The sequence below is a fragment of the Trachypithecus francoisi genome, unplaced genomic scaffold (genome assembly GCF_009764315.1).
Source record: "Trachypithecus francoisi isolate TF-2019V2 unplaced genomic scaffold, Tfra_2.0 Lachesis_group12, whole genome shotgun sequence".
Taxonomy (NCBI): domain Eukaryota; kingdom Metazoa; phylum Chordata; class Mammalia; order Primates; family Cercopithecidae; genus Trachypithecus; species Trachypithecus francoisi.
Window position 1 is genome coordinate 89,195,475 of NW_022681457.1, and position 25,685 is coordinate 89,221,159.

At 42.5% G+C, this 25,685-nt stretch overlaps 1 protein-coding gene and 1 pseudogene across 13 annotated transcripts in view; one reads left to right on the plus strand and one right to left on the minus strand.

The window, feature by feature from the left end:
- Nucleotides 1–25,685, plus strand: part of KIAA0319L (KIAA0319 like) — a 132,583-nt gene that overhangs the window by 25,625 nt on the left and 81,273 nt on the right. The gene's annotated exons all lie outside the window — the stretch shown is intronic.
- On the minus strand, nucleotides 12,312–13,604 carry LOC117092896 (annotated as a pseudogene). Its single transcript, XR_004440955.1, has one exon. The product of XR_004440955.1 is annotated as an actin, cytoplasmic 1-like (transcript).

Below are 25,685 nucleotides of genomic sequence, written 5' to 3' on the forward strand. Positions count from 1 at the left end.
AAATCCCACAAATTAAACATGTGAACTGAGAGATCAGAGTACCTCTTCCTTTTTTTTTTTGAGACGGAGTCTCACTCTGTCACCCAGGCTGGAGTGTAGTGGCACAGTCTTGATCACTGCAACCTCTGCCTCCTGTGTTCAATGATTCTCCTGCCTCAGCTACTCCTACTCGGTGCCTACCACCACGCCCAGCTAATTTTTGTATTTTTAGTAGAGATGGGGTTTCACCATGTTGGTCAGGCTGGTCTCGAACTCCTGACCTCAAGTAATCCACCTGCCTCGGTCTCCCAAAGTGCTGGGATTACAGGTCTGAGCCACTGCGCCAGGCCTACCTCTTCCTCTTATTGGAGACCATTGAGATTAGTTTTATTAGCAACACTATAGCTGGCTAACCTCCCCTAGGCCTCACATTTCTTTTATAGGAGCTAGCTTTTCCTAGGCCTCACATTTTTTACTTGTAGTCATTGTCAAAGATATAAGGGCCTGAGTCTTTCAAGATGACCGACTAGAGGTGTAGAATTCAGTAGAGAAGTGACAGAAAACACATGAGGCACTGAGGGAGAGGGAAGCGAGGTGGACAACCCAGCCAAGATTGACTGGGAGCCAGAGGGGCTTCCCAGTGTGGAGAAAGAATCAGTGAGCAATCCCCAGCAGTCCATGTTCTCACCATCTTCTGTAATCCTAGCCACGGGAGAGTGCTTTGACCATTGTGGGCCCTGATACTGGCAGAGGGAGCTCCCTGGAGCCTGTGTGATGTCATTGCTCCAGAGAGAGAACTCACACTGAGTCCCATGCATCCCCCAGGTCCCTAGTGGGACACAGCACCATTTTGAGAGTCCAGCCCTCACCAAAGTGTATCCTGCCCTGGGGCCCAGCAGCCCTTGCCTCTCTACATCCCTGGAGCCCCCCTGACATTCCCTCACATCTGCCTAGAGGTCTCTAGCAGCAAGATACTGGTTGGACCCAGAGGAACCGCAGGGTCCACACAGTGTCCTGCATACCAGGGAAAGGGCAGTGCAGTGTGTCAGGGAGGCTGCTCCCAGGACAAAGGGTGCCAAAGTGCAAGCTCCCCAGAGAATGAAACCTGCCCGCCTGGGGCCACCGCCACAAACAGCAGCCCCATCCCCTTCAGCAACAGGCTGCCATATACTTTCTTGTGCCATGAGGACATGATCTCCTTGCCAGCTGCTACAGCCACTGCTGCTGCCAGAAGCTGAAGCTTATGCTTCCCAGAGCCTGAAACCCACCTGCCTGGGGTGACTATTACAGACAGCAGCCCAGCCTCCCCCTTGTCTCCCACAAGTAGGGCTGCTGCACACTTTCACGTACTCTGAGGACAGCCTTTCCCTGCCCACTGCTGCTGCTGTTGCCATGCCAATCAAGTATGCTGCCCACTGACAACTGTAGCCTAAGCTATTGAGGAAATCACAGATGCCACTGATGGTGTTCGTGGCTGAAGAAATCATATGGAGACTACACTGCTGCAAACATCCAGAATCAAAGCCAAAGTGCCCTACCCAACCAACACTGTAGATACATCTGTAAGAAAAAATCTTCCCCTGTGAAAGCCAATTCAAAAAATTAGAAGTGACTGTTAACACTTGATACACAGTTATCAACAAAAGGACTCAAGAAAAATGAAAAGGCAAGGACATATGGTATCTCCAGAAGAACACAATAATTCTTCAATAACAGACTCCAGTGAAAAATTTATGAACTGCCTGAAAATTCAACATGATATTAAAGAGGCTCAGTGATATGCATGGGAACACAGATACACAAAACAAAGAAATCAGAAAAACAATTTAGGATATGAATGAGAAATTCACCAAAGAGATAGCATAAAAAAGAACTAAACAAAAATCCTAGAACTGAAGAACTTAGTTGAATGAAATAAAAAAATACAATTGAGAGTTTTAGCAATAAACTAGATGATAAAGCAGAAGAAAGAATTTCAGAACTTGGGCTGGGTGCAGTGGTTCATGGCTGTAATTCTAGCATTTTGGGAGGCTGAAGCAAGCAGATCGCTTGAGTACAGGAGTTAGATGGGCAATATAGTGAAGCCCTGACTTTAAAAAAAAAAAAAAAAAGCTGGGCATGGTGGTGGTGCATGCCTGTAGTCCCAGCTATTCAGGAGGCTGAGGTGGGAGGATTGATTGAACCTGTGAGACCGAGGTTGCAGTGAACTGTGATTGTGCCACTGCACTCCAGCCTGAGTGACAATGAGACCCTGTCTCAAAAAAAAAATAATTTCAGAACTTGAAGACAGGTCTTTTAAAATAACCCAGTTAGATAAAATAAAAAGAAAGAAAAGAAAAAAGAAAGCTGTTGTGACATATGGGATGCCATAAAGTGACCAAAAATCTGAATCTTGGATATCCCAGAAGGTGAAGAGAAGTTTAATGGCATAGAAAACTGATTAAACAAAATAATAGCTTTAAACTTCCCAAATTTAAGAAGAGATTTAGACATCCAGATACAGGAAGCTCAGAGACTCCCAAATAAATACAACCCACAAAGATCTCCTTGGCACATGATAGTCAAACTGTCAAAAGTGAAGACAAAAAGAATTCTAAACACAGCAAGAGAAAAGCATCTACTCACATATAAAGGAATCCTAATCAGACTAACAGCAGATTTCTCAGCAGAAACCTGGCAAGCCAGGAGAGAATGAGATGATATATTCAAAGTGCTGAAGGAAAAAAACAAACCTGCCAGTTAAGGATACTATACCTAGTGAAGTTATCCTTCATAGATGAAGGAGAAATGAAGACTTTCCTAGACAGGGAAAAACAGATAATTAATCACCACTAAACCAGTCCTACAAGAAAAGATTAAGGGAGTCCTACATTTGGAAGTGAAAGAATAATATCTACCATTGTGAAAACTTGTGAAAGTGTACAACTAACTAGTAGAGCAAGCACACAGATGAGAAAGAAAGGACTCACTCATTTTATCATCAAATAGTAACAATAAGAAAGGAACAAAAGATATGAAAATAAGCAGAAGGCGATTAACAAAATGACAGTAGTAAGTTCTCACATATCAGTAATAACCTTGAATGTAAACAGATTAAAATTACCACTTAAAGGATAGGGACTGGGCCAGTCTTGTGGGCACATTCTTTTAGTCCCAGTACTTTGGGAGGCCAAGGTGGGAAGGATTTCTTGAGCCTGGGAATTTGAGACCAGCCTGGGCAACATAGTGAGACCTCATCTCTACCAAATAACAGCAACAATAACGACAACAACAACAGACTGTCAGAATAGATAAGAAAACTTGACCCAACTATATGTTGTGTACAAGAAACTCACTTTACTTGTAAAGATAACTATAGACTGAAAGTAAAGGGATGGAAAAAAAATACTCCATGCAAATGGAAACCAAAGGTGAGCTGGAATAGCTTTACTTGTATCAGGTAAAACATACGTTAAGTCAAAACCAGTAAAAAGAAGGTCATTGTGTAATGATAAAGGGATCCATTCAGCAATAGGAGATAACAATTCTAAATGTATATACAGCCAACACCAGAGCACTCAAAAGTATAAAGCAAATATTACACCTAAAGAGAGAGGTAGACTAATACAATAATAGTTGGGAACTTCAACACCCCCTTCTCAGTAATAGACTGATTATCTTAACAGAAAAATCAACAAAAAACATTGGATTTAAACTCTGCTTTAGACCAAATGGATCTCACATTTACAGAACATTTCATCTAACAACTGCAAAATACACATTCTCATCAACACATGGAACATTCTGCAGGATAGACCGTATATTAGACCACAAAACCTCAACAAATTTTTAAAAATCAAAATCATATCAAGTATCTTCTCAGACCACAATTGAGTAAAACAAATCCATAACAAGAGAAACTTTAGAAACTATAGAAATACATGGAAATTAAACAACATGCACCTGAGTGACCATTGGATCAATGAAAAAATTAAGAAGAAATAAATTTCTTGAAACATTTTGGGAGGCTGAGTCAGGAGGATCACTGGAGACCAGGAGTTCAAGACGAGTTGACAACATAATGAGACCCTGTCTCTACAAAAATAATTAGCCAGGTGTGGTGGTGCATGCCTGTAGTCCTAGCTACTCAGGAGGCTGAGACAAGAGGATCACTTGATTCCAGGTGTTTGAAGTAGCAGTGAGCCATAATTGTGCCACTTTGTTCCACCTGGGTGACAGAGTTAGACCCTGTCTCTAAAAAGAAAAAAAGAAAAAAAATTTCTTAAATGTAAATGGAAAGAAACATACCAAAACCTATGGGTTACAGCAAAAGCAGTGCTAAGAGGGAAGTTTACAGCAATAAACACCTACATCAAAAAGTAGAAAGATTTGAAATAACCTAATGATGGACCTTAAGGAACTAGAAAAGCAAGGACAAACCAAACCCAAAATTAGTAGAAGGAAAGCAATAATAAAGATCTGAGCAGAAATAACAAAATAGAGACTAAAAAAATTTTTAAAAAAATGAAATGAAAAGTTGGTTTAATGAGAAGATAAACAAAGTCAATAAACCACTAGCTAGACTAACCAAGAAAAAAAGAAGAGTCAAAATCAGGAATGAAAAGGAGACCTTACAACTGATATCACCGAAATGCAAAAGATATCAGAGACTACTATGAACATGAACTATACATGAACAAACAGGAAAACCTAGAGGAAACTGATGAATCCCTGGATACATAAAACCTACCCAGATTGAATAAGGAAGAAATGGAAGACCTGAACAGACCAATAACAAGTCACAAGATTGAATCAATAATAAAAATCTCTCAACCAAAAAAGCCTAGGACCTGATGGCTTTGCTATCAAATTCTACCTAACTAATAAGCAAGAACTAATATCAGTTCTTCTCAAACTAGTCCAAGAAATAGAAGAGGCAGACACTCTCTCTAATTCGTAGAATTCTTATAATTCTCTGAAGCCAGCATTACCCTGATACCAAAACTAGGCAGAGACACAACAAAAAAAAACCTGCAGGCCAGTATCCCCAGTAAACATAGATGCAGAAATCTTTTTTTTTTTTTTTTTTTTTTTTTGAGACAGAGTCTCGCTCTGTCGCCCAGGCTGGAGTGCAGTGGCTGGATCTCAGCTGACTGCAAGCTCCGCCTCCCGGGTTTACGCCATTCTCCTGCCTCAGCCTCCCAAGTAGCTGGGACTACAGGCACCCGCCACCTCGCCCAGTTAGTTTTTTGTATTTTTTTAGTAGAGACAGGGTTTCACCGTGTTAGCCAGGATGGTCTCGATCTCCTGACCTCATGATCCACCCGTCTCGGCCTCCCAAAGTGCTGGGATTACAGGCTTGAGCCACCGCGCCTGGCCTAGATGCAGAAATCTTCAACATAATGTTAGCAAAACAAATTCAACAGCACATCAAGAAAATACATCATGATCAAGTGGGATTTATCCCAGGGATGCAAGGATGGTTTAACAAATGCAAATCAATAAAATTATACATCACGTCAACACGATGGAGGACAAAAACCATATGATTATCTCAGTAGAGAAAAAGCAACTGATAGAATTCAGCAACCTTTGTTTCCAGAAGTGCTTTTGAAAGCATAAAATTCAGTATCCCTTCGTGATAAAAATGCCCAACAAATTAGGCATAGAAGGAACAGCCTCAACCTCCTGGGCTTAAGCAGTTCTCCCACCTCAGCCTCCTGAGTAGCTGGGACTATAGGTGGATGCTGCCACACCTGAATAATTTTTTAAATTTTTTGCAGAGACAGGATCTTGCTATATTGATTGCCCAGGCTGGTCTTTAACTCCTGGCCTCATGTGACCCTCCTGCAGTCCTTCCACCTTGACCTCCCAAAGTGTTGAGATTATAGGCATGATCCACTGTACCCAGCCTCTAAAATTTTTGTGGAACCACAGAGACCCCTAATAATCGAAGCAATTTGAACAAAAAGAATAAAGCTGGAGGTATCATACTACCTGACTTCAAAATATATTATAGGCTGGACACAGTGGCTCATGCCTGAGCAACTTAGTGAGACCTCATCTCTACAAAAAATTTAAAAAATTAGACAGGGATGATGGTATGCATCTGTGGTCCCAGCTATTTGGGAGGCTGAGGCGGGAGGATTGTTTAAGCCCAGGAGTTTGAGGCTACAGTGAGCTAACATTGGACCACTACACTCCAGCCTGAGCAACAAAGTGAGATCCTGTCTCTAAAAACCCACAAACGTATATATACACACACATACACATATGTACACAATATACATATATGTGAGTTTTTAATATATACATGTATAGGTATATAAAATTCTATAGGTATATAAAATTCTAGTAACCAAAACAACAGACAGCATGGTATTGGTATAAAAACAGACAGACACATAGAGTAATGGGACAGAACAGAGAACTCAGAAATAAACCCACGTATTAACAACCAGTTGATTTTTGACAGAGGTGCCAAGGACACACATTGGGGAAAGGATATCTTGTTCAACAAATAGTCCTGGGAAAACTGGATATTTATACACAGAAGAATGAAACTAGAGCCCCTGCCTCTCATCATATAAAAAAATCAACTCAAAATGGGTTAAAGACTTAAATGTGAGACCTAGAACTATAAAACTACTGGGAAGAAACATAGGGGAAACACTCTAGCATATTGGTCTAGGCAAAGATTTTCTAGCTAAGACCCTACAGGCACAGGCTACAAAACCAAAAATAGACAAATGCGATTATATTAAGCTAAAAAGCTTCTGCACAGCAAATGAAACAACAAAGTGAAGAGAGAGCCCGTTGAATGGGAGAAAATATTTGCAAAATATCTGTCTTGTGACAAGAGACTAGTATCCATAATACACAATGAATTCAAACAACTCAATAGCAAAAAAACCTACACAGCCCCATTAAAAAGTGGGCAAAGGATATCCAGACATAAAAATGACTAACAGATATGTGAAAAAATGTTCAACATCACTAATTATTAGGGAAAGGCAAATCAAAACCACAATGAGATATCATCTTACCCCAGTTAAAATGGCTGTTATCAAAAAGGCGAAAAGCAACAGATGCTGGCGAGTATGTGGAAAAAAGAGAACTCTCATATGCTATTGGAGGAAATGTTAAGTAGTACAGCCATTATGTAAAACAGAATGGAGGTTTCTTAACAAACTAAAGATAAAACTACTATATGATCCAGCAATCCCACTACTGGGTATTATTTATCTAAAGGAAAGAAAATTCGTATATTAAAGGGATACATGCACTCCCATGTTTATTGCAGGACTGTTCAAAATAGCAAAGATATGGAATTAACCTAAGTGTCTATCAACAGATGAATGGATAAATAAAATGTCATATATTTATGCAGTAGAAAATACTATTTGGCCTTAGAATGAAATCTTGTATTTTACAGCAACACGGATAGAACTAGAGGTCATTATTATTTATTTATTTTTTTTTTTATTTTTTTGAGATGGAGTCTCACTCTGTCACCCAGGCTGGAGTGCAGTGGCCGGATCTCAGCTCACTGCAAGCTCCGCCCCCCCGGGTTCACGCCATTCTCCTGCCTCAGCCCCCCGAGTAGCTGGGACTACAGGCACCCGCCACCTCGCCCGGCTAGGTTTTTTTTGTATTTTTTAGTGGAGACGGGGTTTCACCATGTTAGCCAGGATGGTCTCAATCTCCTGACGTCGTGATCCACCTGTCTCGACCTCCCAAAGTGCTAGGATTAGAGGCTTGAGCCACCGTGCCAGACCACAAGGTCATTATTTTAAGTGGAATAAGCCAGGCATAGACAAATATTGCATATACTTAATCAAATGGGGGAGCTAAAAAAGTTGTTCTCATGAAGATAGGGAGCAGAATGATAATTACCTGAAGCTGGGAAGGATGTGGTTGTAGGACAAGTGAGGGGATGAGGAGAGGTTGATTAATGAGTATATACACACAGCTAGATAGAAGGAACAAATTCTAATGTTCCATTGTAGAGTAAGGTGACTATATTTAACAACAATGTATTGTATATTTAAAAATAACTAGAAGTGAGGCTTTGAAATGTTCTTGACACATAGAAATGATAAATGCTTGTGATGATGGATATCCTAAATACCTTGACTTGGTCACTATACATTCTATGCATGTAACAAATACAGGTATCCCATAAATATGTACAAACTTTATCAATAAAATATTTTTTAAAAAGATGTGCTTCTGATCATCTTTCTTTTCCTAGGCTCTACTCCCTTAAGATAAGGCAAAGGATCCAGTTTATCAGATAAATTGCAGAAGTCAAGAGATCTCACCCAGTACTAAGTTCTAGTGATAATTTAGGAATAAAGAGTCAAGAGGTACAGTCAAGAAGGGAGAGTTGGGGACATTTTGTATGACTCCCCAAGTTCTTTCTTCCCTCATTGAACATGTGCACTTGGGCCTATAGTAATGGATGAAGTCTCTAACAGAGGCTTCCAGGGTCGCCTGACAAAACTTGGACAGTGTTTGGGTTATGAAACATTTCTTTTTTATACCCTGATACTTGTATAGCTTATGCAACATTCTTGAGGGAACCATGGACACAAAAGAAGGCCTTTTCAGTACAAACCAGTCTTAACAACTTTCTCCCCTGCTTTTATCTCCTGTTTCAAAGGTCTAGATTTTACCAGAGCTGCTAGCAACAACCAGGGAATATAATTTTTTGCTATTTTTTCTTTGACCTAGTAATCCCTGTTAGTCCCCGTGACTATTTCCCCAAGTCTAAATCTGTTTCCACCAAGTTCAATTGGTAAGACTTGCCCCATGATTTGCCTCAGAGCTTTTTGCCATTTTATACCAAGGACGAATAGGTAGTCATCCTGTCATTAGTTCCTCTTAGTTTTCCATCCTCTTCTTTTTCTTGCTATAAAGTGCCTTAACCATTATGATTTGTCATCTCATTTGACATTCTTGTGTAACTTGGTGCTTTTTGACTCACTTGCACTTAACTCTCCTTCCCCTCCCAACTTTTAAAATGTGACTAGAATCCATTGAGTTAATAAACCCCATCTATACTTAGACTTGTTAGTTAAGAGATTAGATAGAATATTTTGAGACTGGCTTTCTCTTAGAAAAAGACACTGGTTTTCCTCTGGCCTGCAGGCCATGGCTGTTCATTCTCTCATATTCCGTGTATCTCTGAGTTGGGAGGTAGGGTTAATGTCTAACAGTCTTCACTGTCACTTCTTGAATATTCCTCCTCCACTTTCATGCAAAAACTTCTGCTCTTTGAGGTTTATACCACTTTCTACCCATAATCATTACTCATCTATCAACCCTCATTTACCACCCTCATTTATTGCAGCATATGGGCCTCATCTCCTTTCAGAGTCCCATCAGCAACCTGGATGTCTTCAGTATGACCCACCTGATACCTGGCTATCTGGTTTCCTGACATTTTTGTTCATTCATTCTTTCAAAACTTCATTCATATACACACATGCATTTATTTATGCATTTGTTGAAAAAGATTTTTTGAGCACCCACAATGTAATATTCCAAACTCTATGCTAGAATTAGAGATGCAAGGGTAAAAGAATAAGAGAAGACAGAAAACCAAACGTGGTCCTGGAAATTACAGTGTAGTGAGGGACAAAGACATGGAACCAATGGTTGTTGAGCTGAAACCTCATGTGAGGAGTTAACTGGATGGAGAAAGGAGTCAAGAGAGTTCTAGGTAGAGGAGGCAGCATGTCAAAGGCACAGTAAGGCGAGGGAGAATGGTCCATTTCAGGGATTGAAGAAGGCTGGATTGGAACATAGGGAAGGAGGGAATGTGTGTTACAAGCTGGAGCCAGAAAGGTAGGTAGGGTCCAAACCATACAAGATCTTTTTTTTTCTTTTTTTTGAGATGGAGTTTCACTCTGTTGCCAGGCTGGAGTGCAGTGGTGCGATCTCAGCTCACTGCAACCTCTACCTCCCGGGTTCAAGCGATTCTCCTGCCTCAGCCTCCCAAGTAGCTGGGACTATAGGTGTGTGCCACCACACCCAGCAAATTTTTGTATTTTTAGTAGAGATGGGGTTTCACCATGTTGGCCAGGATGGTCTCGATCTCTTGATCCACCCACCTCGGCCTCCCAAAGTGCTGGGATTACAGGCATGAGCCACCGTGCCTGGCCCATACAAGATCTTTTTGTTTGTTTTTGTTTTTTTGGGGGGGGGAGGGACAGAGTCTCGCTCTGTCACCCAGACTGGAGTGCAGTGGCACAATCTCGGCTCACTGCAAGCTCCGCCTCCTGGGTTCACGCCATTCTTCTGCCTCAGCCTCCTGAGTAGCTGGGACTATAGGCGCCCACCACCACGCCCGGCTAATTTTTTGTATTTTTAGTAGAGACAGGGTTTCACCGTGTTAGCCGGGGGCTCTCGATCTCCTGACCTGGTGATCCGCCCGCCTCGGCCTCCCAAAGTGCTGGGATTACAGGTGTGAGCCACTGCGCCCGGCTGAGATCTTTTTAAGTTATGTTAAAGATTTTGGTTTTCATTCTAAGAGGCCTGGGAAGCCATTGAAAATTTTGTTTAAATTTTTAAAACTTGCTTTTCAAAAGAAAATAATACAGGTACATTATACAGATTCAAAAGATATAAAAGGATAGGCTGGGCACAGTGGCTCATGCCTGTAATCCCAGTACTTTGAGAGGGCAAGGAAGGCGGATCACGAGGTCAGGAGTTCGAGACCAGCCTGACCAACATGGTGAAACCCTGTCTCTACTAAAAATACAGAAATTAGCCGGGCGTGGTAGTATGCACCTGTAATCCCAGCTACTTAAGAGGCTGAGGCACGAGAATCACTTGAATCTGGGAGGTGGACATTGCAGTGAGCCGAGATAATGCCACTGCCCTCCAGCCTGGGTGATAGTGAGACTCTGTCTCAGAAATAAATAAACAAATAAACACATAAATGGATAAAGAACAAATAAGTCTCCTACTTTCATCTTCAGTCACCTAGCTTCCCCTCCTAAAGTTTCATGAATATTCTTCCAAAAATAGCCTATATATGCATATATATATAATTCTCCCCCCCAACAAATTGTAGCATGCTATACATACTGCTCTGAACCTTTTTCCTCCCCACATAATGTATCCTGGATATCATTCTATGTTAGAACTATACAGAGTGGCCTTATTTATTTCAGCAGTTGCATGAATCTTCCTTCTTTCCTTCATTTATTTATTTTTAAATTTTATTTTTTTTAAGACGGAGTCTCACTCTGTCGCCCAGGCTGGAGTGCAGTGGCGTGATCTTGGCTCACTGCAAACTCCACTTCCCAGGTTCATGCCATTATCCTGCCTCAGCCTCCCAGATAGCCAGGACTACAGGCGCCCACCACCACGCCTGGCTAATTTTTTGTATATTTTAGTAGAGACGGGATTTCACTGTGTTGGCCAGGATGGTCTCGATCTCCTGACCTCGTGATCCACCCATCTCCCAAAGTGCTGGGATTACAGGTGTGAGCCACCGTGCCCAGACTATTTAATTAATTAATTAATTAATTTTTTTTAAGGTGTGCACTTTTATTCAACTGGTCTCAAGTCAGTGTACAGGTAAGACCTGGCTGCCTCCACCCACTCCCAGGGAGACCAAAAGCCTTCAGACATCTCAAGTTAGGGGACAAAAAAGAGGGGGCATGAAGGCTCATCATTCAAAATAAAACAAAATAAAAAAGTACTAAGGTGAAGATTAAAAAAATTTTGCATTACATAATTTACACGAAAGCAATGTTATCACCTCCACTGTGTGGACTCGGGAGAGGACTGGGCCATTCTCCTTAGAGCGAAGTGGGGTGGCTTTTAGGAGGGCGAGGGACTTCCTGTAACAATGCATCTCATATTTGGAATGACTATTAAAAAAAAAGAAAAATGTACAATCAAAGTCCTCCGCCACATTGTAGAACTTTGGGGGATGCTCGCTCCAACCGACTGCTGTCACCTTCACCATTCCAGTTTTTAAATCCTGAGTCAAGCCAAAAATAAAAACCAAACCAAAACAAAAAAAACAAATAGGCCGGGCACGGTGGCTCAAGCCTGTAATCCCAGCACTTTGGGAGGCCAAGACGGGCGGATCACGAGGTCAGGAGATCGAGACCATCCTGGCTAACACGGTGAAACCCCGTCTCTACTAAAAAATACAAAAAACTAGCCGGGCGAGGTGGCGGGCGCCTGTAGTCCCAGCTACTCGGGAGGCTGAGGCAGGAGAATGGCGTAAACCCGGGAGGTGGAGCTTGCAGCAAGCTGAGATCGCGCCACTGCACTCCAGCCTGGGCAACAGAGCGAGACTCTGTCTCAAAAAAAAATAATAATAAAATAAATAAAGCCATGCCAATCTCATCTTGTTTTTTGTGCAAGTTAGGTTTTGTCACGAAAGGGTGTAACACAACTAAGTCACAGTCCGCTTAGAAGCATTTGCGGTGGACGATGGAGGGGCCAGACTCGTCATACTCCTGCTTGCTGATCCACATCTACTGGAAGGTGGACAGCGAGGCCAGGATGGAGCCGCCGATCCACACAGAATACTTGCACTCAGGAGGAGCAATAATCTTGATCTTCATCGTGCTGGGTGCCAGGGCAGTAATCTTCTGCATCCGGTTGGCAATGCCAGGGTACATGGTGGTGCCACCAGACAGCACTGTGTTGGTGTACAGGTCTTTACGGATGTCCACTTCACACTTCATGATGGAGTTGAAGATAGTTTCGTGGATGCCACAGGACTCCATGCCCAGGAAGGAAGGCTGGAAGAGAACCTCAGGGCAGCGGAACCGCTCGTTGCCAATGGTGATGACCTGGCCATCGGGCAGCTTGTAGCTCTTCTCCAGGGAGGAGCTGGAAGCCACCGTGGCCATCTCCTGCTCGAAGTCCAGGGCAACGTAGCACAGATTCTCCTTGATATCACGCATGATTTCCTGCTCGGCCCTGGTGGTGAAGCTGTAGCCGCGCTCAGTGAGGATCTTCATGAGGTAGTCAGTCAGGTCCCTGCTAGCCAGGTCCAGACGCAGGATGGCGTGGGGGAGGGCATACCCCTCATAGATGGGCACAGTGTGGGTGACCCCGTCACCGGAGTCCATCACGATGCCAGTGGTACGGCCAGAGGCGTACAGAGACAGCACAGCCTGGATGGCCACGTACATGGCTGGGGTGTTGAAGGTCTCAGACATGATCTGGGTCATCTTCTCGCGGTTGGCCTTGGGGTTCAGGGGGGCCTCAGTCAGCAGCATGGGGTGCTCCTCAGGAGCCACATGCAGCTCATTGTAGAAGGTGTGGTGCCAGATCTTCTCCATGTTGTCCCAGTTGGTGACGAAGCTGTGCTCGATGGGGTACTTCAGGGTGAGGCTGCCTCTCTTGCTCTGGGCCTCGTCGCCCAACATATGAATCCTTCTGACCCATGCCCACCATCATGCCCTGGTGCCTGGGGTGCCCCATGATGGAGGGAAAGATGGCCCGGGGGGCATCATCGCCCGCGAAGCCGGCCTTGCACATGCTGGAGCCGTTGTCGACAACGAGCGTGGCGATATCATCATCCATGGTGAGCTGGCGGCGGGTGTGGACGGGTGGCGGAGCGGCAAAGGCGAGGCTCTGTGTTCGCCGGGGGGACGCGGTCTCGGCAGTCTATTTATTTTTTATTTATTTTTTTGAGACAGAGTCTCACTCTCTCGCTCAGGGTGGAGTATGGTGGTGCAATCTCGGCTCACTGCAACCTCTCTCTTCCGGGTTCAAGTGATTCTCTTGCCTCAGCCTCCGCCAGTTGCTGGGATTACAGGTGTGCACCACCATGCCCAGCTAACTTTTTGTATTTTTAGTAGAGACGGAGTTTCCCTGTGTTGGCCAAGCTGGTCTTGAACTCCTGACCTCAAATGATCCACCCGCCTCAGCCTCCCAAAGTGCTGGGATTACGGAAGTGAGCCACTCCTCCCAGGCTTCTATAGTTTATTTAACCAGTTATCAACTGATGACTGTTTAAGCTGTTTCCAATTATTTTCTAACTCAAACATTATGCCATGAATATTTTTGATATTGTGTCACATAGTGCTAGTTTATTTGTACAATAAATTCCAAGTTTAGCTACCTTTATTTTATATAGGCTGAATTTTTCTTCAGAGCATTTATATTGGTTTCCAATCCTATATATTTATTGTCTTTTAATCTCTGTCTCCCCCATCTAAGTTATAAACTCTGCCAAAGTAATGCCCAGCATGCAGCAGGTGCTCAAAAATACTTGTTGAATGGATGAATGAATAAGAAGATAAGGATGATAGCCACGAGGGAAGTAGGGTTGCTTCAATTTTGAAAAGAATGGAGTTCATTGAGGTTGCTCATGCTTGAGGCAAGAGAACCACTAGAGGGCAGGAGTTCAAGACCAGCCTAGGCAACACAGTGAGACCTCATCTCTACAAAAAAAAACATAAAAAAATAGCTGGGTGTAGTGGCACACATCTGTAGATCCAGATATTTGGGAGGCTAAGGTGGGAGGATTGTTTGAACCTAGGAGTTTGAGGCTGCAGTGAGCTGTGATTGCACCACTACACTTCAGTGTGGGTGACAGGATGAGACCCTGTCTTTTTTTTTTTTTTTTTTTTTGAGATGGAGTCTTGCTCTGCCACCCAGGCTGGAGTGCAGTGGCCGGATCTCAGCTCACTGCAAGCTCCGCCTCCCGGGTTTACGCCATTCTCCTGCCTCAGCCTCCCGAGTAGCTGGGACTACAGGCGCCCGCCTCGTCGCCCGGCTAGTTTTTTGTATTTTTAAGTAGAGACAGGGTTTCACGGTATTAGCCAGGATGGTCTCGATCTCCTGACCTCGTGATCCACCCATCTCGGCCTCCCAAAGTGCTGGGATTACAGGCTTGAGCCACCGCGCCCGGCCGAGACCCTGTCTTAAAGAAAAAAAGGAGGCTGGGTGCAGTGGCTCACACCTATAATCCTAGCACTGTGGGAGGCTGAGGCGGGTGGATCATGAGTTCAGGAGTTTAAGACCAGCCTGGCCAATATGGTGAAACCCCATCTCTACTAAAAATATAAAAATTAGGCTGGCGTGGTGGCGCACACCTGTAGTCCCAGCTGCTTGGGAGGCTGAGGCAGAAGAATCGCTTGAACCTGGGTAGCAGAGGTTGCAGTAAGCCAAGATTGTGCCACTGCACTCCAGCCTACGTGACAGAGTGAGACTCCGGCTCAAAAAAAAAAAAAAAGATTTGAGGGTGGCTGCTGTGGGAAATGAAATAAATAATGAAGGTAGAAACTCGCAGAATAGCCAGGAAGCCCACTGCTGATAAGAATGGAGACCATTAGGGTGAGATCAGTCTGTGAGGTTGGATTATCTTTTTTCCCAGCTCTCAGAACAGATTCATCCATGATTGCCATTTTCCCAGATAGCTAGGGCAAAGGAATGGAGAATATCAGTACTGGAGAGGTTGAAGTGATGGACTCTAGAATTGGCGCCGCATAAGGACAAATATGAAGATGAATCTGAAACATATCTTCTCTTTCTCTTCCTGAATAATCTCATCTATGCTCATAGTTTTAGTTTCCTGTGGGAAGAAAGAGAGAGCAAAGTTCTTCTTTAAAAGAACTTTGAAAAGAGTTCTTTTCACTGGTCTGGTTTGAGCACATAGATCCTGGTCTGGAGACTGATAAGAGATGAGTCTGGAGACAGAGTCAGGCCATGCCACACAGAATTTTGGAGGCCACTGTGTGAGGTTCAGGAAGGTCTCCTAAGTACCGTATAATCAAGGTCTGCTCTGTTAAGTGGTTTTACTATTATTTCTTGTAACAGGAAGGTAAAGAATTAGGGTGTTTTAATTGTCACTGAAAGGCAGCAGGGAAGCAGCCTGGGCTGGAAATATGGATCCACATTTGAGAGCAGTGGAAGTTTACATAGAATTAGAAGCCATCATATGGTTGAAGTTATACAGGGGAAAAAAAAAACTATAGTTCACTGTGCTGAATCACTTTTATTTTTTAAAAACAGATAAAGCTTACAATCACTTTTAATTCTTAGCATGTTCTTTCTAAGCCTCTGGGCCTTTGTTTGAGTATTCTAGTTTCTCCCTCCTACCTGTTTTGATTTATTTTCCTCTCAAAATTTCACGTTCCCAAGGACACCAGATTTGCCTGGTTTATACCTGTCTATCTGTTAAATGGAGATAATTTTAGGGCATTCGGATGGGCTATACCAAATATGCCACGTAATTCATTTTAAGTAAGAAATAGCCCTATAACTCATCATCCTCTGACATTAGTCAAACTGTAAGGAGAATTTGAGCAAGCAAGCCTTTTTTTTTTTTTTTTTTTGAGACAGAGTCTTGTTCTGTCACCCGGGCTGGAGTGCAATGGCACAATCACGGTTCACTGCAACCTCCACCTCCTGGGTTCAAGCAATTCTCCTGCCTCAGCCTCCCGAGTAGCTGGGATTACAGGTGCCCACCACCATGCCCGGCTAATTTTTGTATTTTTAGTACAGACAAGGTTTCACCACGTTGGCCAGGCTGATCGCAAACTCCTAACCTCAAGTAATCTGCCTGCCTCGGCCTCCCAAAGTGCTGGGATTACAGGTGTGAGCCACTGCCCGGCCAATTTTTTAACTTTTATTTTAGGTTCGGGGCACATCTGAAGGTTTGTTATATAAGTAAACTCATGTCACAGGGGTTTGTTATACAGATTATTTCATCACCTAGGTTTTTTTTTCTTTTTTTTTTTGAGACGGAGTCTGGCTCTGTCGCCCAGGCTGGAGTGCAGTGGCCGGATCTCAGCTCACTGCAAGCTCTGCCTCCCGGGTTTACGCCATTCTCCTGCCTCAGCCTCCCGAGTAGCTGGGACTACAGGCGCCCGCCACGTCGCCCGGCTAGTTTTTTGTATTTTTTACTAGAGGCGGGGTTTCACCGTGTTAGCCAGGATGGTCTCGATCTCCTGACCTCGTGATCCACCCGTCTCGGCCTCCCAAAGTGCTGGGATTACAGGCTTGAGCCACCGCCCCCCGCCTATCACCTAGGTATTAAACCTAGTACCCAATAGTTATTTTTTTCTGCTCCTCTCACCCTCTACCCTCAAGTAGATTCCAGAGTCTATTGTTCCCTTCTTTGTGTTCTTGAGTTCTCATCATTTAGCTCCCACTTATAAGTGAGAACATGGAGTATTTGGTTTTCTGTTCCTGCATAGTTTGCTAAAGATAATAGCCTCTAGGTCTATCCGTGTTCCTGCAAAAGACATGATCTCTTTTTTTTATGGCTGCATAGTATTCCATGGTGCATATGTACCACATTTTCTTTATCCAGTCTGTCATTGATGAACATTTAGGTTGATTCCATGTCTTTGCTATTGTGAATAGTGCTGTAATGAACATTCACAATGCATGTGTCTTATGGTAGAACGATTTCTGTTCCTTTGAGTGTGTACCCAGTAATAGGATTGCTGAGCTGATGGTAGTTCTGCTTTTAGCTCTTTGAGGAATTGCATACTGCTTTCCACAATGGTTGAACTAATTTATACTCCCACCAGTGTATAAATGTTCCTTTTCTCCACAGTCTTGCCAGCATCTGTTATTTTTTGGCTTTTTGATAATAGCCGTTCTGACTGGTGTGAGATAGTATCTCACTGTGGTTTTGATTTGCGTTTCTCTAATGATCAGTGATATTGAACTTTTTTTTTTTTTTTTTTGAGATGGAGTCTCGCTCTGTTGCCCAGGCTGGAGTGCAGTGGCCGGATCTCAGCTCACTGCAAGCTCCGCCTCCTGGGTTTACGCCATTCTCCTGCCTCAGCCTCCCGAGTAGCTGGGACCACAAGCGCCCGCCACCTCGCCCGGCTAGTTTTTTATATTTTTTAGTAGAGACGGGGTTTCACCGGGTTAGCCAGGATGGTCTCGATCTCCTGACCTTGTGATCCACCCGTCTCGGCCTCCCAAAGTGCTGGGATTATAGGCTTGAGCCACCGCGCCCGGCCGATATTGAACTTTTTAAAATATTCTTGTTGGTTGCCTTTATGTCTTCTTTTGAAAAGTGTGTGTTCATGTCCTTTGCCCACTTTTTATTGAGGTTGTTTTTTTCTTGTAAATTTGTTTAAGTTCTTTATAAATGCTGGATATTAGACTTTTGTTAGATGCATAGTTTGCAAATATTTTCTCCCATTCTGTAGATGTTTCTTTACACTGTTGATAGTTTCTTTTGCTGTGCAGAAGCTCTTAAGTTTAATTAGATCCCATTTCTCAATTTTGGCTTTTGTCGTTCTTGCTTTTGGTGTCTTTGTCATGAAATCTTTGTTTCTGTGTTCCTAGGACGGTGTTGCCTAGGTTGTCATTGTCTTCCAAGGTTTTTATAGTTTTGGGTTTTACTTTTAGGTCTTTAATCCATCTTGATTTGATTTTTGCATATGGTATAAGGAAGGGGTCCAGCTTTAATCTTTTGCATATGGCTAGCCAGTTATCCCAGCACCATTTATTGAATAAACTGTCTTTTCCTCATTGCTTGTTTTTGTCAGCTTTGTCAAAACTCAGATGTTCGTAGGTGTGTGGCTTTGTTTCTGGCCTCTCTATTTTGTTCCATTGGTCTATGTGCCAATTTTTGTACCATTACCATGCTATTTTGGTTGCTGTAGCCCTGTAGTATAGTTAGAAGTCGGATAACCTGGTACCACCAGCACTGGTCTTTTGGCTTAGCATTGTCTGGGCTATTTGGGCTCTTTTTTGGTTCCATAATGAATTTTCAAGTAGTTTTTTTTTTTTTTCTAGTTCTGTGAAGAATGTCATTGGTAGTTTGATAGGAATGGCATTGAGTCTGTAAATTGATTTGGGTAGTATGACCATTTTAATGATATTGATTCTTCCTATTCATGAGCATGGCATGTTTTTCCATTTATTTCTGTCTTCTTTGATTTTTTTCAGCAGTGTTTTATAATTCTCATTGTAGAGCTCTTTCCCCTCTCTCTCTGGAATACATGTATTCCTAGGTATTTTATTCTTTTTGTGGCAATTGCAAATGGGATTGCCTTTCTGATTTGGCTCTTGGCTTGGGTGTTGTTGGTGTGTAGGAATGCTAGTGATTTTTATACACTGATTTTGTCTCCTGAAACTTTGCTGAAGTTGTTTATCAGCTGAAGGAGCTTTTGGACCGAGACTATGGAGTTTTCTAGATATAGAATCATGTTGAATGCAAACAGGAATAGTTGGACTTCCTCTCCTCCTATTTGGATGCCCTTTCTTTCTCTTGCCTGATTGCTATGGCTAGGATTTCTAATACTGTGTTGAATAAGATTGGTAAAAGAGGGAATCCTGGTCTTGTGCTGGTTTTCAAAGGGAATACTTCCAGCTTTTGCCCATTCAGTATGATGTTTGTTGGTTGTGGGTTTGTCATAAATGGTTCTTATTACTTTGAGTTATGTTCCTTCAATATCTAGTTTATTGAGAGTTTTTAACATGAAGGGATGTTGAATTTTATAGAAAGCCTTTTCTGTACCTATTGAGATAATCATGTGGTTTTTGTCTTTAGTTCTTTTTATGTGATGAATCACATGTATTGATTTGTGTATGTGACCCAAACTTGCTTCCTGGGGATGAAGCCCACTTGATTGTGGTGGGTTAGCTTTTTGATGTGCTGCTGGATTCAGTTTGCAAGTATTTTGTTGAGGATTTTTGCATTGATATTCGCCAAGGATATTGGCCTGAGGTTTTCTTTCTTAGTTGTGTCTTTGCCCAGTTTTGGTATCAGGATGATGCTGGCCTCATAGATTGAGCTGGGGAGAAGTTCCTCCTCTTCAATTTTTTGGAATAGTTTTAGTAGGAAGGTACCAGCTCTTCTTTGTACGTCTCGTAGAATTCAGCTGTGAATCCATCTGGTCTTGGGCTTTTTTTGGTTGGTAGGCTATTTATTACTGATTCAGTTTTAGAGCTCATTATTGGTCTGTTCAGCGAATCAGTTTCTTCTTGGTTCAATCTTGGGAGGGTGTATGTGTCCAGGAATTTATCCATCTCTTCCAGGTTTTCTAGTTTGTATGCATAGAAGTGTTTATAGTAGCTTCTGATGGTTATTTTTATTTCTGTGGGGTCAGTGATAACATCCTCTTCATCATTTCTAACTGTGTTTATTTGGATATCCTCTCTTTTTCTTCTTTATTAGTTAGTGGCCTATCTTATTAAATTTTTCAAAAAACCAACTCCTGGATTTGTTCATCTTTTGAATGCTTTTTTTGTGTCTTGGTTTCCTTCAATTCAGCTCCAATTTTGGTTATTTCTTGTCTTCTACTAGGTTTGGGTTTGATTTGTTCTTGCTTCTCTTCAGTTGTGATGTTAGGTTATTAATTTGAGATCTTTCTAACCTCTTGATGTGGGTATTTAGTGCTATGAACTTCCCTTTTAACACTGCCTTAACTGTGTCCCAAAGATTCTGGTATGTTGTATCTTTGTTCTCATTAGTTTCAAATAACTTCTTGATTTCTGCCTTAATTTCATTATTTACCCAAAAGTCATTCAGGAGCATGTTGTTTAATTTTCATGTAATTGCATGGTTTTGAGTGATTTTCTTAGTTTTGACTTCTGTTTTCATTGTGTTGTGGTCTAAGGGTGTTTTCATTGTGTTGTGGTCTAAGAGTGTGTTTGGTATAGTTTTGGTTCTTCCCTTTTTTTTTTTGGAGACGGAGTTTCACTCTTTTTGCCCAGGCTGGAGTGCAGTGGCACAATCTCGGCTCACTGCAACCTCTGCCTCCCAGGTTCAAGGAATTCTCCTGTCTCAGCCTCCTGAGTAGCTGGGCTTATAGGTGTGTGCCACCATGCCCGGCTAATTTTGTATTTTTAATAGAGATGGGGTTTCACCATGTTAGCCAGGCTGGCCTCGAACTCCTGACCTCAGGTGATCTGCCTTCCTTGGCCTCCCAAAGTGTTGGGATTGCAGGTGTGAGCCACCACGCCTGGCCTTAATTTTGGTTCTTTTGCATTTGCTGAGGATTGTTTTATGTCCAATTATGTGGTCAGTTTTAGAGTATGCCATGTGTCTATGAGAGGAATGCATATTCTCTTATTTTTGGTTGAAGAGTTCTGTAGAGGTCTGTCAGATCTCTGTGATCCAATGTTGAGATCAGGTCCTGAATATCTTTATTAATTTTCTGCCTCAATGATCTGTCTAATACTATCAGTGGAGTGTTTAAGTCTCCCACTATTATTGTGTGGGAGTCTACGTTTCTTTGTAGGTTGCTAAGAACTTGCTTTATGAATCTGGGTGCTCCTGTGTTGGGTCCATATATATTTAGGATGGTTAGGTTTTCTTGTTGAATTGAACCCTTTACCATTTTGTAATGCCTTTCTTTGTCTTTTTTGATCTTTGTTGGTTTAAAATCTCTTTTGTCTGAAATTAGGATTGCAACTCCTACTTTTTTTGGTTTTCCATTTGCTTGGTAGACTTTCCTCTATCCCTTTATTTTGAGCCAATGAGTGTCATGTGTCCCTCATCCTTACCAGTGAGAAGAGAGAAAACAGAATGCCACTGGGTCTTGCTTTTTTATCCAGGTTGCCACTTTGTGCCGTTTAAGTGGGGGCATTTAGCCCATTTTGTAAGTGTTTTTTTTTTTTTTTTTGAGATGGAGTCTCGCTCTGTTGCCCAGGCTGGAGTGCAGTGGCCGGATCTCAGCTCACTGCAAGCTCCGCCTCTCGGGTTCACGCCATTCTCCTGCCTCAGCCTCCCGAGTAGCTGGGACTACAGGTGCCCCGCCACCACGCCTGGCTAATTTTTTGTATTTTTTAGTAGAGACGGGGTTTCATCTTGTTAGCCAGGATGGTCTCGATCTCCTGACCTCATGATCCGCCCGTCTCGGCCTCCCGAAGTGCTGGGATTACAGGCTTGAGCCGCCGCGCCTGGCCTGTAAGTGTTTTTTATCCCTAGCATCGATCATACTTTCTAACACAGTAAATGTTTGTTGATTTCATATATGTTTACTTTCATCTCTTGCCCATTTATAGACATTTTGGTTGTTAACCCGACTATGTGTGCACTTTTATATTTAGCTTTTTACTCTTAAGGTTACATTGTAAACAATTTTCCATCTTGCCACCTGGTCTTTATAATGATCTTTTAATGATAGTTGTTAAGTTGCTATGCCATAATTCACTTAACCATTACCCCAGGAAGAACTAATAGAATAGAATATACAAAGGTAGAATGGCCTGCCTTGTTAATGAATTCTCAACTACAGGAAGTAATTTAAAAGACTGGAAAATACTTTGAATTGTTTTAGAGGGGATTTTAGCTCCAGATGGGAATTGAACTAAATATATTTTAAAAATCTTTCTTTCCCTGAAATTTGGGAATTCTCCTATGTTTTGTGGCCTCTGTAAGTGAATGTGAACCTTGTGTGTTTGAGTATATAAATTTCAAAATGTTAAAGACATCACTCTCACAAATATAAAGGAAATGTTTGTCCGAGATTTAACTCATGAATGAGGGAATCAGTGGGCAGTAAAACTGCTTTTGAGAAACACAAATTTATGTTGTCAGTCAGGAAAAGAATGATAAAATAAGTTTGTAAATTAGATGTGAAATATTAATATCTTACAGAACACTGAAACTAAAACATTGGAAGTTATGTATATTATTTTTGTTTTGTTTTATTTTTTTGAGACAGGATCTTACTGTCTCCCAGGCTGGAGTGCGATGGCATCATCATAGCTTAATGCAGCCAGTATCTCCCAAGCTCAAGCAATCCTACTGCCTCAGCCTCCTGAGTAGCTGGGACTGCAAGTGCACACCACCACACCTGGCTGATTTTTTAAGTTTTTGGTAAAGACGAGGTCTTGCTGTGTTGCCCAGGCTGGTCTCAAACTTCTGAGCTCAAACAGTTCTCTTGTCTCAGCTTTCCAAAGTGTATGGGAGTGAGCCATCATGTGCAGCCAGAGGTTATATTTTATACAGGACAGAAAAAAATATATATATGTATATGATATATAGATATGATATATATAAATCAAAATCATTTATAACTTATCAATATTCTATAAGTTAACATCTAAATTTAGGCTCTACTCAGTAGTAAATAGTGAATCAAACAAAGGTACATTCTCTTAGACTAGAGGTTGGCAAGCTTTTTCTTAAAGGGCCAGATAGTAAATATTTTAGGCTTTGTGAGCTGTAAGTTGTATTACAACTACTTAACTCTGCCATGGTAGAGCAAAGGCAACTATAGATAACACATACATAAATGAGTTCCAATAAAAAATTTATTTACAAAAACAGGCAGCAGTCTAAATTGGTCCCTGGGCTATACTGTATGTCCCCTGGTTTATTGAATCTATAGTAATGTCCCTTCTTTCATTCTTTTTTTTTTTTTTTGAGATGGAGTCTCATCCTGTTACCCAGACTGGAGTACAGTGGTGTGATCTCGGCTCACTGCAACCTCCGCCTCCTGGGTTCAAGCAATTCTCCTGCCTCAGCCTTCCAGGTAGCTGGAATTACAGGCACATGCCACCATGCCCAGTTAATTTTTGTATTTTTAGTAGAGATGGGGTCTCACCATGTTGGCCAGGCTCGTCTTGAACTCCTAACCTCAAGTGATCTGCCTGCCTTGGCCTCCCAAAGGCTGGGATGACAGGCATGAGCCACTGCGCCTGGCCCCTTCTTTCGTTCTTGATTCTGGTAACTTGACTGCTCCCTTTTTTTTCCTGTGGTCAGTCGGACTAGAGCTTTCTCAGCTTTACTGATCTTTTGACCAACCAGATTTTTGTTTCATTGATTTTTCTCTATTGTTTTTTGTTTGATTACTCTTATCTTTATCATTTCTTTCCTTTACCTACTTTGGGGTTTACTTTACTCTTTTTTTTTTCCAGATTTTATGATGGAAGCAAAGATGATTGATTTTTTTTTTTTTTTTTGGTCAAAGTTTGTCTTTTATTTTTCCAGATCTTTTTATTTTATTTTATTTATTTTTTCGAGACAGAGTCTTGCTGTATTGCCCAGGCTGGAGTGCAGTGGCATGATCTTGGCTCACTGCAACCTCCCCCTCCCGTTTCCAGCAATTCTCCTGCCTCAACCTCCTGAGTAGCTGGGATTACAGATGTGCACCACCACATCTGGCTAATTTTTGTATTTTTAGTAGAGACGGAGTTTTACCATGCTGGACAGGCTGGTCTCGGACTCCTGACCTCAAGTGATCCATCCGCCTCAGCCTCCCAAAGTGCTGGGATTACAGGCATGAGCCACCACACCTGGCTTAGATCTTTTTGAATCCAGGTAATATATGTGGACAAACAAAAATAGCTTCTTTTTTTTTTTTTTGAGATGGAGTCTCGCTCTGTCGCCCAGGCTGGAGTGCAGTGGCCAGATCTCAGCTCACTGCAAGCTCCGCCTCCCGGGTTCCCGCCATTCTCCTGCCTCAGCCTCCCGAGTAGCTGGGACTACAGGCGCCCGCCACCGCGCCCAGCTACTTTTTTGTATTTTTTAGTATAGACGGGGTTTCACCGTGTTAACCAGGATGGTCTCAATCTCCTGACCTCGTGATCCACCTGTCTCGGCCTCCCAAAGTGCTGGGATTACAGGCTTGAGCCACCGCACCCGGCCAGCTTCATTGTTAAAAATATAAATAAGAACATAATATATAGATTTTCTGCAACTTGCGTTTTTCACTTAAGTCATCAAGGGGGATATTTCTATGACTGTATATAAAATTCTATGCCATTTCTTTCAAATGGTACATAGTATTCTATAGTAACTATTTCCATATTGACAGACATTTAGATTCTTCAGCTATTTCACTAATACAAACCATATTATGGTGAACATTCTTACAAGTGAGAAGGTTTCTAGATAGAGGTGCACTTATTAAACATCTCCTCTTTGATGGTCAAAAGAAATAAACTACTTTTGCATGTTTACCACACTAACTACATTTCATGACTCATTCTTTTTAAAATTTTTAATTTTTATTAATTTTTATCTTTTTTTTTTTTTTTTTTTTTTGAGATGGAGTCTTGCTCTGCCACCCAGACTGGAGTGCAGTGGCCGGATCTCAGCTCACTGCAAGCTCCACCTCCCGGGTTTACGCCATTCTCCTGCCTCAGCCTCCCGAGTAGCTGGGACTACAGGCGCCCGCCTCGTCGCCCGGCTAGTTTTTTGTATTTTTAAGTAGAGACGGGGTTTCACCGTATTAGCCAGGATGGTCTCGATCTCCTGACCTCGTGATTCGCCCGTCTCGGCCTCCCAAAGTGCTGGGATTACAGGCTTGAGCCACCGCGCCCGGCCAATTTTTATCTTTTATAGAGATGGGGTCTCACTGTGTTGCCCAGTCTGGTCTTGAACTCCTGGGCTCAAGTGGTCCTCCCACCTCATCTTACCAAAGTGCTGGTATTATAGGCATGAGCCACCATGCCCGGCTTGATGATTTTGTTATAAATTTTCTTTTGGGCCGGGCGCGGTGGCTCAAGCCTGTAATCCCAGCACTTTGGGAGGCCGAGACGGGCGGATCACGAGGTCAGGAGATCGAGACCATCCTGGCGAACACGGTGAAACCCCGTCTCTACTAAAAATACAAAAAAAAAAAACTAGCCGGGCGAGGTGGCAGGCGCCTGTAGTCCCAGCTACTCGGGAGGCTGAGGCAGGAGAATGGCGTAAACCCGGGAGGCGGAGCTTGCAGTGAGCTGAGATCTGGCCACTGCACTCCAGTCCCGGCGACAGAGCGAGACTCCGCCTCAAAAAAAAAAAAAAAAAATTTTTTTCTTTTGTTGTTTAA